The following is a 12,363-nucleotide window of genomic DNA, read 5'->3' on the forward strand; positions in this document are numbered from 1 at the left end:
TTAAAAAAGAAGCAAAACTAACACGTGTGTCGTTTCTGAGCTGTGGTAAATGGTGTCGATCATTTCACACCACGCTCTGGCCCTGTCCACTGCACAGCCATCAGAGTCTGTACACTGTGCAGTAAGAGAGACATATTTATAATGAGCAAGACAAACATGCTTTAACAAATGTTTTTGTTATTAGAATTAGTTATTAGAAAGAACCAATACATGCACAAATGTCAAATGGAATAAACACAAATAACAGATTAAATAAAAATAAGTAATCAGGGCACATTACAGCAATGGCCAGAGTTAACCACTCACAGACAGAAACTGAAAAATGATGCACTCACACAGTCCACCAGCATTTTGCCCAGCTCTTTTGCTCCTACAAAGGTCTTGGCCAGCTCCAGTGGGTTGGAGGGTCGGAACACATCCACAGAGCTCACCACCACCTTAGGAGGTTTACCTGGAGACACACAGGAGCACGCGTACAAAATGATAAAGGGGAGGGGGACTTCAAATAGAGACACTGAACTCAAGCTAGTTTCAATTTCTGCAGCAACATTTAGAGTTTTGGGTCAGAATTTGGCATAAAAAACACAAACGTCTGCACTGCTACTAGTCGTGCAATGGTTTCAAGGACACTTTCCCGGCACTCTTGGTGCTAAATGACATCATTTAAACACCACAGTTACCCGACTATTGTTGCTGAGCGTGTCTATATTGTATGTCTCTGTCCTTTATGACCCCACTGTACCAATCTTTTGAAGGCTGTATCCAGCAGGATAATGTGCCATGTCTGGTTCCTTGAACATGACATCATTTATGTGCACCCAACCAATCTGCAGCAACTCTGTGATATCACGTCAATATGGACCCAAATCTCTGAGGAATCCTTTCATCACCTTGTTGAATTTGTGCCACACAGAATTAGGGCAGGTCTAGAAGCAAAACAGAGTCCAACCCAGTACTAGCAATATGTACCTAATAAAGTGGCCAGTGTGTGTATATCAGTTTACTTTGCATTTAATGAATATTAACCCTCTGGGGTCCAGGGTATAATTGGCCGTTTTTACCTACTTTTGATTTTACCTCTATATTTCACCTTTAAAAACTGTTTACTTTGCCTTGTTTGGTATCTTTTTTTTTCAGCACAACCTCATGTGTCTGAATTTACAGTTAGTTTTTCATTTTGACTAACTGTATTGGCACAATTGATATAAAATCAGACAAAAAACATAAAATCCAAGTAGGAAAAAAGTGATATTTTTTATTGTAAAAACCACAAACATGTTTAACGAATGTTTTTCAGAACTTAAAATGAAAATATAAATAGTAAACTTTAAAAACCTATGTACAATTTTTGAAACAACAAACTTATATGGAACTATTTGACTAAAAATGCAGCCAATGCCTCAGGCGTTTTTTGTCCATCTATTTACAAGATGATCAGGTGTCACAAAAAGACTTCATACAAATCATTTGTGCCATTCAAGAAAACAGTCCCTGTCCACCACAAGACACAGGGGCACACCACAGGCTTGACACTTCCAGGGTGTGTCACTCCTCCTGTTGTCCTCCTGGAGACAGCGCTTACATTTGAGTCTGCCTTTAGTGGCTTTCTGGACAGCATCTGTGTCTGTGAGAATGGGAACAGGAATGTGTTCAGCTCTCCTGCTGTGGGGAACACCTGTCTTGTCCATGCCACAAAGCTGACACACCAGCTCCACCATGAAATCTTTATGTGCCATGGGCTGAACTTGCTTGACACTGCACATCTCACGATGCATGATAAATGCATTTGTGGTCGCAATGTCCAAAAAATGCAGCAACGTGGTCCTGTACCAGCGGGCAGTTTTTCTGTGAGTGGAATAATACTGAATGAGCTGGTCAGACAGGTCATCCCCGCCCATATTTTTGTTATATGCCAGGGGATATCTCTCGTAGCCCAGTGTCCATCTCTATCCTTCACCTTTCTCTTCACCGTCTCCTCTGAAAATGCAGGATGGATGGTGGAGCACACAGACACCTCCCGTGTGTCCATCCACTTCACAAAAACAAGTGGGCCCTCTCTGATCCATCTCACAGATCCCCTTGGACATTTTCTGTTCAGAGGATTTGCCCTCTTTGGGACACCCTTTTCTGTTTTCCCTGTAGGTGCCACATGCACCAAATCTCATGCTTGTCAGGTCCAGGAACAGTGTGGGACTTGTATAAAAAATGTCCATGTAAATGTGGTACCCAGTGCCAAGACAGGAAGGCTGAATAAGATTCATCACCACATCATAGGCCAGCCCATGCTCACTTGCAGTTTGGTTCTTGCCAGTGTATATGGTAAAGCTGATGGTGTAGCCACTTCTTGATTCAGCCAATATAAACATTTTCATCCCCCATTTACTCGGTTTGTCTTTCATATATTGTGTCATCCCAGTTTTTGCTTTGGTTGCCACCATCCTTTCATCTACTGACAACTCCCTCCTTGGGTGGTAATAAGCCTGGCAGGCCCTGAGGATCTCATCATATAGAGGCCTGATTCTAAAAAGCTTGTCATGGCCTGGTGTTCCCTTCTTTGCGTCATGTTTTAGATCCTCCTCAGGATCACTAAGGTGGATGTTCCAAAATATGCTGCGGAACCTGTCTCTCGTCATCACTTTGGATGGAAGGGGCACAGACAAGATATGATTCTGCCTCCAGTAATCTCTGAGACTTGGAGACTTTTTTGCCTAAATGCTGATTTTTTTGTAGCATTTGTTTGCACAAATTGTACTGACTGTGTCAGTAGCAAAAAACAATAAGAAAAGATCTTTTGGGCTTTGGGGGCAAAGTGTCTCTATCTGGACTCCTGGTGTTCTCCGTGGCTGAAACCTGCTACATTCTGGGGTAATGTCAGCATTCCCTCTGACATCCAGGGCTCAGACCTGAGATGTGGCTCTGCTGTGGAGGCAGTGGAGATCTGGACCTGGTGGGCATGTCACGCCTTCCCTGTCTCTCTGCAGACCTCCTACTAACACTCTGTTTAGATGTCAGAGGCTGCTCTTCCTCTCCTTCTCTCTTTACCTCTTCTAGAACAAAAAGTGGATCGTCCACTTCATCGTCACACTCGTCACACTCGTCACTCTCCGGCTCAGAGTCTGGCTCTGCATTTTCTTCCAACTCAAAAAGAGTTTCAGTGCCTGATCCACATTTAGTAGCTGTCTCATTGTTTTGATACGTGACACGTCAAACAACAACAAATAAACAACTACAGAAGACACTAACTACACACTTCACAACTCAAAATCAATATCGCTGTCAGTGGCTTGCCGCCGTAACTCCCACAATCTTCCCCTCAGCCTCAGCAACCAAATGTCGCAGGGTTGCCATATCTTTTTTGATTGGTTGATGTGGTTAATTTTTCCACCAATAGGAAAGGGGATGCCGCGTTGTTGGGTGGGGTGTGGGTGGAGTGTGGGTGGGTGCAGTGTTGCCAACTTAGTGACTTTGTAGCTATATTTAGTGGGTTTTCAGACTCTCTTAGCGACTTTTTTTTCTAAAAAGCGACTAGCGACAAATCTGGCGACTTTTTCTGGTGTTAATGGAGACTTATTTATGACGACTTTTTGACGCGAAAGGGCGTGTTGCTCTTACTCTCAACAAGCAGCAGGTGCTGCCGTGGGCACCTCACCCGTGCTAAAGCGCTCACGGGCGGAGGATAGTCCTCCCCAGCTGCAGGAGATGTTCACACCTACGCGTCCAAACTGCAAATGAACCGCGCATGAGCGAAGCCGCTGCTCCCGCACTGACTTTAACGCAGTCAGTTCTTCTTTTACTGTTATGCTGTTTTGTGGATCACAAGGTTTAAAACTACTTATAAACACACACACACACACACACACATAAAGTAACTCCACCAGAGTGCCTATTTCGGGTCACTTTTGCCAGTCGAAGCCCGGATAAAGGAGCAGGGTTGGAATTGTGACATTAAAAAACAATAATTGCTAAAAGAAATTTAATTTGTAGTTCTAAATAAATTCTAAATGTATTTAGGACGTTTTTTGCTTCCACGATGTTATTTCTCTTTCCAAAAGCGTAGGTTACAATTACATTAGCATGACCAATTATGCAAATTAGATGATGGCGTCATTTAGCGACTTCTAGGACAGCCAATAGCGATTTTATTTACTGAGGAGCTGGCAACACTGGGTGGGTGCGGATTCGCTTGCAATGCGAGCGCTATCTTTAGAAAGTCCGGTGATTATCGGCTCGTCTTGCAGTAAACGTCACAGCAGTGCTCGGGAAAAAGTATGCCGAATATAATTAATCATAACTCTGGTTAATCTTGGCCTATCAACACAATTCAAAACTAGTATGTAGTTTGAAGTTTGCACTTTCAACACAAATTGAAACGGAATCTCAGTGAGGCTCTGCCTCGCTGCTACGTCATCTTTAATCGCCGACATCATTTTGAGGCGCCGGCGGGCCCGTCGACCCCAGAGGGTTAAAGACAAGAAGAAGAGATATGACTCACATAATTTAACATTTTGACACATAATTACTTGGCTCACCTGATCCAAGAGAGACCACTATACCCAGCTTCTTTAAGTCCTTCTCACGGCCCTAAGAGACACACGTGCAGAGAAGAAGTCATGAACAAATCCATGTGGCTTAACGTCCATTAAGTGCATAAAGGAAGGAAAGTGAATAGAGCTCCGGTTGCCTACCTCTGCTTTTAAGGCCTTATTGTACTGATGGACTTCTGTCATGGAATCTAGTGTCGGGTTATTGGCCAGCAGCCCTCCATCCAGAAAGCGCCCCATTGGTCGGAAGTAGGTGGGAGCAGCGCCGCTGGAGCGAGCAGCTCGCCATACAAGTTGTTCTGATATGAACACAAGGATATAAGTAAGAAAGGAATGCATAGTAAATGCAATTACACTGTTCTGAGTTTATAATTATCACTTCCTGTCTGTCTTTTTCACAACTTTCCAGGACTTGGTCCTGTACGCATACACACACCTTCATCTGTCACCTTCCTTATCTTTCTGGGTGGCTCTTCTGTGTATCCTACTATCAACACATCTTCATCCTCCCAGCCTGTAACAACAACACGGCTGCGACTCAAACAGCACAGGACACGACTCCTTCATGAACAGCACACACAGGCTCAGTTTTAGTGTTGTGTTCACACACAGGCTTAGTTTTCAGGTTTTATTGCCTCAGTGAAGTGAAAGTACATAACCCTCACATTAAAATATGACCTCTGAAAATTCCTTTGGTGTCATCTAGGGATGCAACGATACCAATTTTTATGAACCGATATTTGGATACCGATATACCGATACTTGGATCTGAGTACTTGCCGATACCGAGTACAAAAACCGATACTTCTACCACACACACACACAAATGCAATGAATTGGAAGACAGGTTTTATTATATTCCCTGCCGATAAAAAATAAAATCTTAATAAAAATGACCACAAAAAAATTTCAAGTGAAAAATAAGCTCTTCTCTTAAATTATTGCAGAGTCTCCACATTGTAATTTAACAAAAACTATTGGCACTGTCTCGAGCTTTCAGAATAATAAATAAACACTTCTGTTTGGAATAAAATAAATACAAATTAGGTTTGAGAATAAAATAAACTTTGAAATTGTTGCAGAGTGTCCATATTGTAAACAAACAAACAAAATAACGAAAGTATTTGGCATTGACAAACTCCTCATCTGCCCGTGTATTATCAGTCCACTGTGCCGTTAAACCGAGGACTGACATCGCGCACACACTGCTCGTCTTTACCTCTTCAGAAGGTTTTGGCACCATTATCTCCCTGATGTGTGGGCGGCTGGGAATTTCATATCGCAGCTCGAGTATGCTGAGAAGACAGTGCATCCTATGTTTTCCACGGCCGGCATTGGCTGGTCATCCAGAGCGATAAAATGAGTCGAGCCTCTGTTATTTTAACTGCCCGTGGATTTTCTCTTGACATTTTTCTTCGCTTTTCCAAAACCTGAGTTAAAGTTGGCTGTTCCACACTGCTGACATTTTGTTTAGCCTAGCTACAGCAGCCTCCAGTTTCTCTTTTTTATCTGGAGCAGCCAGTCTCACTCGTCTAACCCTGTGCCTGTTTAGCGCGGGATGTCCCCCTAGTGGCCAATCTAAAAAACTACAACAGAAATGACAAGCCACCCTCTGATTAATGAAATAAGTTAGTATCGGTTCATGGTATCGGTTAACTTTTACGAGTATGAGTACACTCACATTTTACAGTATCGGCCCCGATACCCGATACCAGTATCGGTATCGGTGCATCCCTAGTGCCATCCAGTGGTATGTTCAGAGCACTTCACTATCCCATTTAATACATTTGACATTTGAGGGCTGGTGCTGTAGCCGACAAACACAGGTGATATCTGACGTACCTTGTGGGATGGTGAGAGGCTTGAATGTGGCAGTGGTGGTGTATGGGGCCTCTCTGGAGACGGATGGAGGGTCATAGTTCCTGAATATATGAAGCTCGCCTGGATGTCTGTCTGCCAGAACACTGGTCACCATTACCCTGTAAAGAAAGAAAGAAGGGAAAGGAAGTTTGCCTATTCTCCTTAAACACCTGAAAATTTGAACAGCAGCATTTCAACCAAATTACAAAAATATTTTTAAAAACAATCTGGCTTCAGATGTATTATTTTAGTGTTAAGAGAGCCATGCTACACATATCTAAGCAAGTCAGAACCTTTTTTTAATTCTTAGGAACTGAACCTCAGAAAAAAATTAGGTGACTCAATTAACACATCAGGGTAAAACCAGCTCAAAGTTTTAAAAACTCACCAATCACAGCAAAAGAGTGGGATATTTAAAGCTTTTATACAACACTGTTAGCACCAGCAGAAACTGGGGCGACTAAATTCTTAGTCGAGTAAATAAGGAAAAATCTTTAGCTAATTGATTAGTATAAAACCTAAGAAACACTGAGGTCTGAACAATGACAGACTTAAAAGAAGATCAAGGCTGCATTAACAAATCTCTGGTGCTTTTCTATAGCAATGTAAAGCTGCAGCGCCATCTTGTGGCAGATGGCTGCATAACATTTAGAAGGCAACAATTTGTCATTCTCTCTGTAAGCGTGACAGGTCGAAAAGTTATGAATGAATTATGATAAAACTTTGTAGGAGTGTAGAGTGGGTTCATGTTAATCACATTTGACCTCTGACCTCGCCTTCAATGTAAAACTCAAGGTTAAAGTGATAATAATTCTATTTAGAGCTTTTTAAAAGTGTTTCTTACCGCCATCGTTAGTATTGACAACATATATAGTTATATAGGGAATAGTATATGGGGATTGTAAATATCATGTTACTGTTGATCTCTGACGTCTTCTTCGAGGTCAGATAAGTTCAAACTTTCATAAAATGTCAATTTTCTTAAAATGCTGTTTAAAATTCTGCTGCCTTCGTTTGTATTGACATTACTTAGGAAATGATACTGTTATATGGGGATTCTAATTATCACATTATAATTAGCATTTAAATATCATATCGCATTTGACCTCTGACCTCACTTTTACTTATCACATCTGCCTTTGTTTCACTTTGTTTCACACGATGATGAATGAGCTGCTAGTTGGTTAGAAATAAACTGCATTATAATATTCTATAATAAGCTCAAGTTATTTCAGTTATTTACAAATCAATACCTATTATCTATTACCTGCTTGAACACAATGTTTTAATAGAAGATACATTACTCTTTGCTTAAAAGTAAATGCTGCCCAGATGACGAGCAGCTTGGGCAGAGGTCTGCAGTTCTTTTGAATTTTAGCTTTTTTTTGGCATTTTTCTGCCTATTATCACATCCAGATATCTACCTGGGGAACTTTATTTTTCAGTCATCTTGGTGTTTTCTCCAAACTCTGTTTTGAGGAAGTCCTCTAGTGGTGCTGATTCATAGGGTCTTGATCCTTTGAACACCTGCTCCTTCATCCTAAAGTACAGGCAGCGCAGGTACTCCATGGATTTACCTACACATAGAAGAAGTGTCAGTGTTGTTCTGATGCTATGTGATGAAAACCCAGCACTGAAAAGAGAACACAAACACACCGTGGATTATAGCCAGAGCCAGGATGCCTCCCGTGCTCGTGCCAGCTACCCAGTCGAAGAGCTCTCTGGTGGGTCTGCCCGCCTCCTTCTCCAGAGCGATCAGCATCTGGATCAGCACCAGGCCTTTAATACCGCCACCATCAAGACACAGCGGACTGTCCATCCTGTCGGATGACCCAGACCAATATGATGAATTTTATACAGCCAATCACTTGCATATCCAACTGTTTAGATCCTCTGGAACAGAGCAGAAGCCTTGAAACAGAGTTTACTGGAAAGAGTCATGTGACCAGCAAAACCAAACATCACAACACACAGAACAGCAAAATAAAGCAAAGCAAAGTAAACCTGGAGAGAAAGGCCTTAAACGCATGCAGGTCAAAGCCAACAAATGGTAAAGAAATCAAGGAGGGCAGAGGCTTCAGTGCATACTGAACAATGGCATTACTACACTGTGAAACCTATTATTGTGCAGCACAGAACAGCAGAAGTGCTTTGACCCTGGATTCTTTCTAAAAGTGATCTGTGGGTGTATTAATTATACACTTTACAATAACATGAATTATTCATATTACATTTGTATTAAAGTAGATGAGAGAATGTTGTTTTTATAAACACTTTCATGAGGAGTTTATGGCCACAGTCACAATGTGAGTGTCACATCTGTATCTCAAAACTGAACACAATATGATCATTTTATAAATGACTGTCCCACTTGTAGTTAAATAGACAGTACAGATAAAGCAGAGTATGATTTAGGATGAAGTGTGAGGAATATCAGATCCACCCTTTATTCACTTTGAAAAAAAGACACACACTTACAGGACAGTTAATATCAGATTTATAATAACTGTACCCTACAGACTAAAACCAGCTTCTTCCCCACAGCTGTCACTCTACTGAACTCAGTCCCCACTGAACCTTTCCATCCACACCTCCTATCCCTCCCAATGACCATGATCTGCTTGTCTGTATAGCAATTTAGAACATATGTATGCTAAACAGATCATCTGTACATATGAATACACCTGTACATCTGTAAATTGGCTATAGTTCATCTGTATATTTGGTTTCTCCGTACATAATCTGTTCATAGCTATTCCACCATTTATACGACCCTTATCTGTATATATCAGCATATAGCTACATTTGCCCGTAGTACATCTGTATATTTGATCTCTACTTTACTTATCTGTATATAATTGCTCTCATTGCTCTTGCTACTCTTGCACTTCTGATTAGATGCAAACTGTGTTTCGTTACAGTGTATTCATACATGTGTAATCAGTGGCGTGTCCAGCAGGCCACCCCAGGTGCCACCCCGAAGTTAAAACAAAAAAATGTAATGAAATATCAAATGTACGATTATGGTTTCACAGTGAAGTTCAGATATCCGAGGGTAAGTGAATGCAGCACCGGCTTCTGCACTATGCGCATCATGTTAGCAAAGGTAGGAGAGCCAAGCACGAAAGACTGCACCGCAGAAAACATTTTTTCGGGGAAAGATTAACAAGTTAACATAGCTGGACTAGCCACCGGACATTTGCACGGTGGGCTGATGACTTATTTTATTTTATTTTTTGTAACAGCATGAACAATGAGAGGTGGTGGATTAGCCAGATGCTGGCCGATTTGTAAAAATAACTCAGTTGTTTGGTGGTGGCTATGGCGGAGCTTCCACAGAGGCAACAGGTGGATGACAGAAGGGGAGGCAGGAGGAGGAGAGACCCGAGGCCGGTCCGAGTATCAGGTGAACTGAACTTCAGGTAAGAAGTTATGACCTGCAGTCTATCTGGGTGAGATATAAACAAAGTTTAGGTGGAGTTTGTTTTCGTTGTGCTGACTTTTTACAGTCAGTTACAATAACTCGTACTGCTACTAGCTAGCATAACGTTTCTATACAGCTGTTCGGTTGCTATGATGTTACTGATAGTGAACTTTATTTTATTCATAAGGTAGTTAGTAGAGTTGCCAACGGCTCCTTAAAAATGGAATGGTCCCTCATTCAGAGAAAATATTATGCGTTTCGTATTGAGCTGAAAAGAGACACAGTTTGGACTTTAGCTAGAATGGAAAAAGAAACAAAGCTGGAGTTATTCTGTCTTTACGCTGCACAGCTGCCTCTTCTCTCACCCCCCCCCCCTCCTGTTTCTACTTCAATCATGAAACTGATCAATGATCAGCTGATCAGCTTTTCTCTCTTGTTTGTTTATCGCCCACTTTGCCCCAGAAACAGGAAACCAGCGGATGTCACGCTAAACAACAGCAGCACATGTAAGCTTGATCAGCTTTTGTCAGAATTTATTTAATATTAATTTCTAGTATCAGCTGACGTTTGCTAGAGCCACAGCTGTAAAGCTGCTGGTCATGATGTCGGTTTGGATATGTGATGAGAGGGAAACATGAAGACGAAACCAGGAGATGTCCTTACTGAATCATCAGAGCTGTGATGGAGAAACAGGTTTACCTTTTAGGTGACATGAATGAGTTGAAGGGAAGTTCTGAACTGTTTCTGAGAAATAACACCAGGATCCTTTTTCTACGTAGCTGACAGCTGATAGCTGTGCAGGGGCGGATCTAGCAAAGTGTTTCCAGGGGGCCAGGTAGGGCATTAACAGAGGGGGGCACAAAGAATACTTTCTTATTCTCATTTCAAATATTTAGCTTTTATTAAATAATTACCTGAATCTTGCGAACAAAGTTTTTATCTGACGTAAAATGTATAGAAATCATACATATATCAACAAGACTGTACATCACTGTCACAACAGCGTTTGTTTTCATTCAAAGGCTTTATGGCTTTAATACCTGGTGGGCCGGTCTGTAGTGAAAATGCCCAAATTTTGTCCCAGTCCAGCCCCGCAGGTTAATACTGGCAGTGTCACCGTGCCAGCTGACTGTATTTCATCATCAGCCAGTGTTGTTCTTTATACGTCAATATTACCAAAGTTTACCATAAGGCAGCATAGAAAGTATTTACTTGCTTTCAGGTTTTATTCAAATGTTAGTCTTTTCATTTGTTTCCCCACTTTTTTCCTGTTTCAAAATCAAACACCAGTTTGTGAGAAGATTATCTTCTTTTTTTTTAATAGGCATTGGTTTTGCATTGGCATTGGCTAATTTGCCAATTGTATGTTAAAAATGTTCGTATTTTAATATTCAAAAATGTTTTTGCCCAAAACATATGTGCACTACATGTCAGTAAAAATACTATGCAAATATTGATGTCCTTGACTGCTGAATAAACACTGACTGATTGTATCTCTTGTACTTTATCAACGCAGTATCTAAAAACTTTGCACTGTAGTGGTTAAAATCTCATTCTAATAAGAGTTAAAAGCGAATTCGGTTATTAGGTTTATAGGGTTATTGAATTATGGTTAACGATTGGTAGAATTGTTTTTAACATTATCTGCCAATTACATCTCCCACCCTTTTCCAAATCTGTGCCCTTACCTGGCCCCCCCAACAAAAATTTTCTAGACACGCCACTGTGTGTAATGACTATAAAGTTTAATCCTAATCCTATATCTTAGAGGAAAGTACATTGTACTCAACAACATTTATCCGACTTCTTAATTTACAAGCATGTGTAAGCTTTACAGGTTTTTCTACTGCTTTTAGTTTGATATCGAATTATTTTTCATGCACATGTGATTAATATACATGATTAATGGGACTGTAGACTGAACTACCCAACAGCACAGACGCAGAGTTGTTAAAGCACCTACAGCTATAAAATGCTACTTGTGCTAAAAGTAAAAACAGGTGAGGCTGTTTTAATGTAACAATAAGTAAATATGAAGACAGCCCATCATTTTTATGTTTTCATGCTTTCTGTTGTTAGACCTCTCTGTATTGAATCATATCTGTTATTAATCTCTGTCTCTCTTCCACAGCATGTCTTTTATCCTGTCTTCCTTCTCTCACCCCAACCGGTCGCAGCAGATGGCCCCGCCCCTCCCTGAGCCTGGTTCTGCCGGAGGTTTCTTCCTGTTAAAAGGGAGTTTTTCCTTCCCACTGTCGCCAAAGTGCTGCTCATAGGGGGTCATATGATTGTTGGGCTTTTCTCTGTATCTATGAAGCGCCTTGAGGCGACATTTGTTGTGATTTGGCGCTATATAAATAAAATTGAATTGAATTGAATTGAATTATACCGTAAAGTTAAAATACTTTTGTCATTTAAAAAAACAGGATCCAGGAAGAGATGTGTGACGGTGTAATGTGGTTTAGTTTACTACAGTAAAATTGTAAATCATTTTTGAAACATAAAAAAAACGTTTTTTTCCTTCAATCTGATTGTCTC

General features: G+C 41.0%; 1 pseudogene across 1 annotated transcript; it reads right to left on the reverse strand.

Annotated features, from left to right (window-relative positions):
* LOC148101156 (85/88 kDa calcium-independent phospholipase A2-like) lies at positions 1-8,220 on the reverse strand (annotated as a pseudogene). Its single transcript, XR_015719583.1, has 8 exons — positions 8,058-8,220; positions 7,826-7,978; positions 6,384-6,520; positions 4,978-5,055; positions 4,686-4,840; positions 4,530-4,581; positions 336-451; positions 1-114 (listed from the first exon to the last, which is right to left on the reverse strand). The product of XR_015719583.1 is annotated as a 85/88 kDa calcium-independent phospholipase A2-like (transcript).
* Between the last annotated feature and the right edge of the window lie 4,143 nt (positions 8,221-12,363).

This window comes from Neolamprologus brichardi, chromosome 9 (assembly GCF_056152115.1).
Source record: "Neolamprologus brichardi isolate AB-2024 chromosome 9, ASM5615211v1, whole genome shotgun sequence".
NCBI classification, from domain to species: domain Eukaryota; kingdom Metazoa; phylum Chordata; class Actinopteri; order Cichliformes; family Cichlidae; genus Neolamprologus; species Neolamprologus brichardi.